This window comes from Dromaius novaehollandiae, chromosome 2, assembly GCF_036370855.1.
Source record: "Dromaius novaehollandiae isolate bDroNov1 chromosome 2, bDroNov1.hap1, whole genome shotgun sequence".
Classification (NCBI taxonomy): domain Eukaryota; kingdom Metazoa; phylum Chordata; class Aves; order Casuariiformes; family Dromaiidae; genus Dromaius; species Dromaius novaehollandiae.
In genome coordinates this window covers 28,704,524-28,712,243 of record NC_088099.1, presented here as the reverse complement: position 1 = coordinate 28,712,243, position 7,720 = coordinate 28,704,524, and the positions used below count along the sequence as shown (strand labels likewise).

General features: G+C 42.4%; 1 long non-coding RNA gene across 1 annotated transcript; it reads left to right on the top strand.

The window, feature by feature from the left end:
- The first annotated feature begins 576 nt into the window (after nt 1–576).
- LOC135327285 (uncharacterized) lies at nt 577–7,512 on the top strand. The gene is made up of 3 exons (XR_010387388.1): nt 577–706; nt 3,640–3,749; nt 7,034–7,512. It is a non-coding gene; the product is annotated as an uncharacterized LOC135327285 (long non-coding RNA).
- Nucleotides 7,513–7,720: the final 208 nt, after the last annotated feature.

The window sequence follows — 7,720 nt, the reverse complement described above, 5'->3', positions numbered from 1 at the left end:
GGTGATGCCCTGGTAATTCCTTGGTCATTGATCAGGGGTGTACAGCTCAGCTGCGGTCTCGGAGCGTGCCAAAAGACTGGGCTTTGCATAGCTTTGGTTTGCTTCAATGGGTTTGATTTAGTTAGTCAAAAATAGGCAGTGCCAAGAGAGAGCTGACCATAATTTTCCTAGAGGTGCAGTTCAGGATAATTAATTGTCCAATTTAGCTAAGAAGGCAGCTTACGCTGCCAGTTTGGGAGGCCACTTTTAACACTAGGGCTTCAAAGGAAAACAACAATTTTGGTGCCCTTGCTGGTGTTTTATGTTATTCAGGATGCAGACTGTGGAGACACTGTTGTCATTTGGAAGACCTGAGCCTGGGAAGGGGCAGGTGGGCAGTCACTTAGAGATGGGTCTCATCAGGTGTTCCTGAAGTGGGATGCTTTCTCTTGCTGATTCCCCAGGCTCCCTAATCCCTGAACCATGAGTGGTTTTCTGCTTGGTTAACTCTGCTGATAAGATCGATGTGACAGTTCCAGCTGGTCCCGAGCCACAGTAATTAATGCTGTGTCTTTCCCATTTCTTTCTAGGTTTCAGATTCATGTTCTGGCTTTTGCCAGCACTCATCAGCTGGCTCACTGGAGCTGTCAGGCCAGGGAGAGGCAGCAAGCAGCCCAACTCCTAATTGGGAAGGGTCGAGGGGACTGAGGAAATAGCAGCAAAAAAGGTGATTATCTTGGAAAAACACTTGGGAGAGTGTAGTTCACAGGACCAGAAGGGACACCCTTTGAAAAATTGAGCCTTCCAGTGGTGGTCCCCAAGTTTTATCTTTCAGAAGCCCCAAGTAACCAATGAGAGCAGTATGCACTACCCATTATCATTGGTAAATGCACTTCTTCCAGACTCAGCCCTCATCACATGGCTTTTCCATGTTCTTTTTCTGTTGTTCCTTGTTCTTCACATCAAACCAAATAATCTGGTAGTCTAGGCTGACAGTAATTCCCAATAATCAGAGCCAAATGGAGAATCAAATACCTGTGACTTCACGATGTGCAGTCAAATGGCATGTGCATTCTCCCTTCTGCCTTGCAAAATGGTACGTGTTCCCCCAGCTGAACAAAACATGCTGACATCCTTCCAAAATTACTTTTACTCCACTGTGTTTAGTTCTGGGTGTATGTCATTGGCCCATTGTGGTGCAAAGCCAAGCTTGACTAGGTGGGACTGGAACTGGTGCATTACCCCAAGCCTCTGCATTAAGATTAAGGTTTGATCTCGGTACCATGGACATTCCTACATTTGATGGCAGCTTCCCCATCCTCTCTAACTGCTGGTAAAGCAAGGAGGAACAGCTCTAGAGCACTGTGAGCAACAATGAGCATCTCTTGGGCATGCTTCATTGTCCCTCTCGGTCCTCACTCCCCAGCGTTTTTCAGATTACTGTAATGCTAGAGTCATCAGTTTCAGGCACTGCTTCCAAGGAGAGGAGCTAGAGACGCTCCTGCCATGTGAGATGGTCTTTCAGAGGAACAGCATGTTTCCCTGTCTATCTCCCATCTGTATTTGTCAGTGCCTTTCTCTTTTCGGTCAGTAGGAAAGACTGACCGACAGCCATAGGAAACCTGTAGCCCAGGCTTTCAGCAGTTCAGAAAGAGAAAATGGCTCAAGAGAGAAAGGAAAATATGTTGGTTTGTATGTAGCAGCCTGGATATACAAGGCCGTATTGCTCGTCCTTGTAAACCATAAGGGAAACAGAGTGAACGGCCCCTGCAATGACTATTATCAGCACGCCGGTATACTAGGCAGAGCCAAAACACCTGTCGCTAACATAAATATATTTAGGATCAGTGTGTTGCCAGGGAAGTTATGCTTAGTCTGGGGAGTTGCCCAAACTAATTCCATTTTGAAAGCAAAATAGGAAATTTTTATAGCTGAAGAATTCCAAAGTTGTTCTGTCAGTTGGTGATCCTGCCACATCACTCTTAGGTAATGGCAGACGTGGGATTTTGTAGTTTCCACTTGTTCTTTTGCAAATGCACTCAAAAGTTTTGAAAGAGGAAATAAGTAACCATCTGCTGCAAGAGCTCTGGTGGATTAATTCTCTGTTCTGATTTTATATACCTGGAAATATGCCCAAAAAGGAGGTATTCAGAAACTTTCTTCTCTACTGTCTCAAGAGACCACACAATAAATAGCAAAGGGCATCTGCCAAAGGATTTGTGAGCATTTTGTTTATAGGCATTGTAAAACATTGTGGAACAGGTACTGTGTTTTCAACCTATATTGCTAGAATGTAGATAAAATTTGTCCAAACACAGGTGATGTCTAGACCTAAATATTACTCAGTGATTTTGCTGTAAGAGATCAAAGACCTAATATTTAACAACCAGATTCTAGGTGGAACATTCAGATCTATCCGGTGGCAAAACAAAACAAAAAAATCCCTCAAAATCCTGGAGGTTCCTGTGTGGAACTGTCAAAACAGTGGTATTATTCTAGTGTTCAAAGGCTGACATTTTCACGTAAAGCTCAGTGTTTGGATTTAAAGATCACTTTGGCATTGTATTGCTAGGATTTTTTGGGGGGTGGTAAGGCAGAAGTTGTGTGTGTCTTATTAGCTGTTCTTTTACCTTTGAAGAAAATATATATTGTTTATTTGTTTAAGAAAAGTACAAAGGATATATTGAATTTATGTTCGGTAACTTCCCTCAGTGTTAGGACAAAACAGTGGCTTAATCACAAGCTAAGGGTCCTCTCTGGAGCTGGAGAATATTGCAAAAACTGTGGAAATGTGTTGAAATAAAACCTGTGAAAACCTTTTTCTTTCTCTGCAAATTCAAAGAGAAGGAAAAAATTGCTGGCAAACATGTTGGTAGAAGGCACTGGGAAGGCTCGCGCACTGTGCATTCAGATCAGTGTTGATTGCACAGCCATGGCTCGAGTTCTTGATGGTTTGGAGAGTTACAGTCAGAGCAGCAACACAGTGCTGCAGGATGAGCAGGCAGTCAAATGGTGCGAGTAACACGTTGTAAGTGCTGGAAACCATCATCCAGACGCGTAGCTCGCAAACTGAAACATGTTTGCATAAATTGTCAAATAATTTTGAATAACAACCAACTAGGTAAAAAAAAGGATCTAGGTCTCCTCATGGATAATTCACAAACAGAAATAAATTGTTTGCTGGAAACAGCTCACCTTGTTCTTTTTATCGCGTGTATCTTGTAATGTTACATTAAAAGCAACATGAAAACTTAGTTCTCTGCATATTCTCAGGGTAGGCATCTCTATAAAGTCCAAAAAAAAGAGCTGTGAAGAGCTGAAGCCCTCTTAAAAGAGGTGTTTTTTACAACAGTAAAGAATTCAGTGTTAAGAAGACACTCAGTAGATATTTCTGCCTGGTTGCATTTTAAACTTTACTTGTTATAAGGGGGATTTTTTTTTTTTTTTTTTTTTTTTTTTTACATAAAGCTGGAGCCAAGCTATTAATCCAAACTGGAAGCAGAATATTCAACTCAGAAATGTTTTCCTACCTGTCAAACCTCCCATAACATGTAGAAAAGCTATTTCCACACTCCTGCCATTGGGTTGTAGCTGTAATTTGTGTCGCAGGGGATTTTTATTTCTTGGCAGGATTTAATTTTATATTCTCATTCTTTGCAGCTGGAGAATGAGGGGGAAAATGAATGAGCTCGTAAGCACAGCGACAAGTGAAGGATATCGTCAAAGATTCTTGGGCAAAGTTAGCCTCAGTTGTAACTCCGCAGGCTTTGGTAAGCTTATGTTGGGGATGAAACCAGCCTGTTTCTGCGCTTGCTCTGTGCTTTTAACTAACGATGGAGATCAGAGCTCTGGAACAAGCGCTTCCACTGTTTTACTCATCAGCAAGCCCCACAGAGGAGCATCCTTCTGACTTTAAACTTTAGATCACCAGCTTTGCCCCCTCAACTGTTCAGGAAACAACAGGCCCTTCTGCCCATGTTACCCCAGTAAGCAGAGGCTGAGCGGTGGCTGGTTGGTGCTGCTTATCCCCCCTCCAGCGGGACATGTTTGGTACCCGGCCCCCTATTACTTCTGCCAGCCTCCCATGAGCTCTGATCAGAGCCTGGTAGCCAGGAGAGCTCATAAACAGCCATTATGACTGGGCAGGGACAGAGTTCCCTGCCCCATGGAAAAAATTTGGATGTGCTGGCAAATAACCAACAGCCTGGCAGCTGGACCCCATGCACCTCAAACAGAAGCCAGGCTCCTAGTACTGCATGGTACTTGGTGTCTCGCACAGCTCTGCATGAGGCCCACGCAGGCAACCTGGCACAGTTCTGCTGATTTTAATCCAAAATGCCATTCTGGAGCTGGGAAGCCTGTACCTGATTGAAAAAATCGTATAAAACCCATCTGGTTCTGTGACAAAAGCAGGTTGTATTGGAGAATTGCTAGTGAGCTATCACAGTAATCAGGGATAATTCCAGGAGATCAGGTTTGATCCACATGAACACAGCATCCCCAGTGTGTCCTATTAACTGAAATAAAGGTCACCAGGCCACTGTCCCCTGCAGCTTGAGGCTAGGGCACACTTGTTTCCCACCAGGATGACCAGCCGGTTTTACTCTAGTTCAATAGAGTTAGTTAGGTGCTTGAATGATTACACTTTAAAACCACTGCTTATAATTACTGATGGTCTGCTTGCTAAAATACCCAGTTACTTGCTCTTCTCTCAGAGCTCATCACTCTGAGTGATCGCATGAGTTATAAGTGGTCCGGAAATCTTCTTTTCTTTTTGCACTGGGGACCAAGAGGAAAATCAGGATCACTGTTTTGCAAAAGGCCTGTTGCTCTGTCAGCTGTACTCATGAGTAGCTGTACAGCAGCCTGAATTTGTCTTTAATATTCAGTTCGTACCAGGTGCTGAACAGGTTGGGGTGTCAGTGGGGTCCCCTGCTAGGTGTTCCCCTGGCAGTCCTCCCTCATGAGCTCTCAGTCACCCCGTGAAGCAGGACCAGGGGAGCGGCCTCAGACTGCCTCTGCGGTCCCTGATCAACACGCAAGGGAGATAAGCGTGTAGTCTGCTCTGCCTGAGTCTCGACCAGAATTTCTCTCTCAGGTGAGAGATTTTAGAGATTTTGTAGGATCAGGGGGTTTTGGGGACTCAGTTGGACATTGTGCTTGGTAAAAACATTCTTTAAAGCCACTCTGAGCCTGGTTAGGGCTCACCTGGTCCAAGGACTCCTGTGCAAGTAGGACAAATATTCATTCCCCATCAGCACATCTTTGTATTTGCCAAGGGAGATGAGGAATAATGGTGGGAGCTGTTACAGCAGCCAACAGCCCTGGCAGTCTGTTAGACCAGTCGTAACGTTAACCCTCCTAGGAAACATGCTGAAGGCAGCTGTCAGACTACCCAAAAGTCCTCCAGACACCACGTGTTCTCATCTGAAAATAGGTGCAACACCTAGGTACCTACATCCATATAACTGAGTCAGGACCGATCATCTGGATCTGGGGTAAGAATTTTTGGGGAGTGGGAAGGGGAGAAAGGTTAATAGAGGTTGAATGGAAATATTTATTTTTCCCAGGATTTTAATTTCCTTGATCTGCCTAGTGAAGCTAGGACAGACTCATTAGAAATCAAATCAATAATCAGTTTAATCCGTGATCTCATTCAGTTCTCTGTAAAGGGGGCATCTTGCTTTTTGTTATTGTCAGATCCTGCCTCCCTTCATCTCTGATCTTTTGCACTTGGTACAGGCTTTGTAGTCTATTATCTTTTGCTTCTTACTTTAATCAAATCAGGGGAGCTGGCTGCAAATCAGCCAAAACTGTTATGTAAAGAGCCCTGAATTGTGTCCTTGAAGTGAGGTTAGAAATTAGGACAGTCCAAAGTTTTAACTCTGGGCCTGAAAATAGATGGGGTCCATCTCAATGTTCACCATATCATAGCAGGCATAGCTATAGAAATAGAGTCCAGGGATACTTATGTGAGGCCACTCATGTATACCCACTACTATGTGGGTATAATTGTGTCCTTTTTCCTAGGGTGGCTCTAGTTAACATTTTTTAAGTCTTTAGAGTGAACTTGGTGCAAAATTGCCAGGCGCTAACACTAATAATTTTTGACAACTATAATTGAGAATGTCCAGGGCTGAGATGAGTCTTTTTTTGTTCTGTCAGCTCCACAACCCCTAGTTATGTAACAGAGGGGATTTTTTTAGACATTTAGGTTAGTTATTTAGAAAAGAATTATTAATCACACATTTATTGATAAAGGTGCCTCAACAGGGTGTTGGCAGAATAAATTATCAAATCTCTAAGGAAAAAGAGAATGAAAATTTTCTTTTCTTGTCAGATATCTAAATGGCGATTAAATTTATCACAGCACTGCAGAGTACTTGAATAAATGGCATCCACGCAATTTGTGTATTTCATGAAAAAGCAGATGCTGCATGCTTCCTGTTAGTTATTTAACACACAACTGCTTATTAGTACGTTTTTTAAAACTTGCTTTGATGCATTTAGTTCCAGAAATTCCACATCAGAAACCTTATACCAGTCTTGTGAGCCCTGCCCAAATCTTAAAATAGCTCTATCACAAGCACATTCTGAGGATTCTCCATTTCCATGTCCTCCGTGGATATGTATTTCAGAACAACACTTGGAGGTGTGTGTGGAGGCATTTCTGTAAGTGATTCACCATTAAATGACTTCTATTACCAGCCATATTCCCTCTGTGCCTTCTACCCCATACAGTTAATTGATGTTTGGCCTAGCTACAATTGCAGCTGCAGTGCAGATGTGTGGGAAAAAAGATTTCATGAAAAATCAATGACAGATTCCTCCACCATTTAAACTGAGGGTGCAGACACAGTGTATGCTTCTCTAGATGTCAAAAGATCCTAACATGATGCACCTTTGTTTTACTTTACATATCCCTTTGAAATTATAAACTCTAATGTTGCCAGATTAAAAATATTAAAGGTTTGGATTGTTTTAACTGTTAAATCTTTCTCAGTCTTTTTTCTTACAGCACAATTCCTGTCTAATGCATTCTTTTCTTCCTTAGTGAAATTTTGGGTGTGATGAGCTGAGAGGACTTCATATGTTCCAGGAAACAACTGAGCTAACCACCCTGTTGTGATTTTGTGATGCACAGTCTGGAAAAATACATGTCTTTCAACTAAGATGGAAAAGAATCAGTGAGCTGCAGCCCAGCGATGGAGAGCAATCCTGTATGACAAATCACCATGCACTCCAAGTAATGGAGGGGAAAGAAGGAGAAGAGAATGAGCTTTGTTTTGAAGCTTCCAGCAGGTAGCTATGTACCAGATCTGATTTGTACCTGCAAGTGCATCTGTGTGGTTCAAAATTTGGGTGTGTGAACTAATAACCATGTATTTAGAGGCCTTGCTAAGTTCTTTTCTGAAAAATAAGTCTATAAAGGCTGCATATAAGAAAGTTATATCTCCCCACAGTCAGACTGTGAGCAACGTTGCCATTTGTTCTCAGAGGATACTGTCTTTTTAATAAAACAACATGATTTAATGGTATTGTTTTCATAGAAGGGAGAAGCTAACAAAATATTGGTTCTTTACTTACAACGAGGTAGATTTTCAGCCTCCCAGTAATACTGGCAATGATTTTTCCATGTATAACAATTTAAAAAAAGGAATAAGGACAGTTCACCATACTTTAAAATATCCTCAGCAGCCCATTTTAGTGTCATAGGAATATATTGTTTGCCTTAAGAATT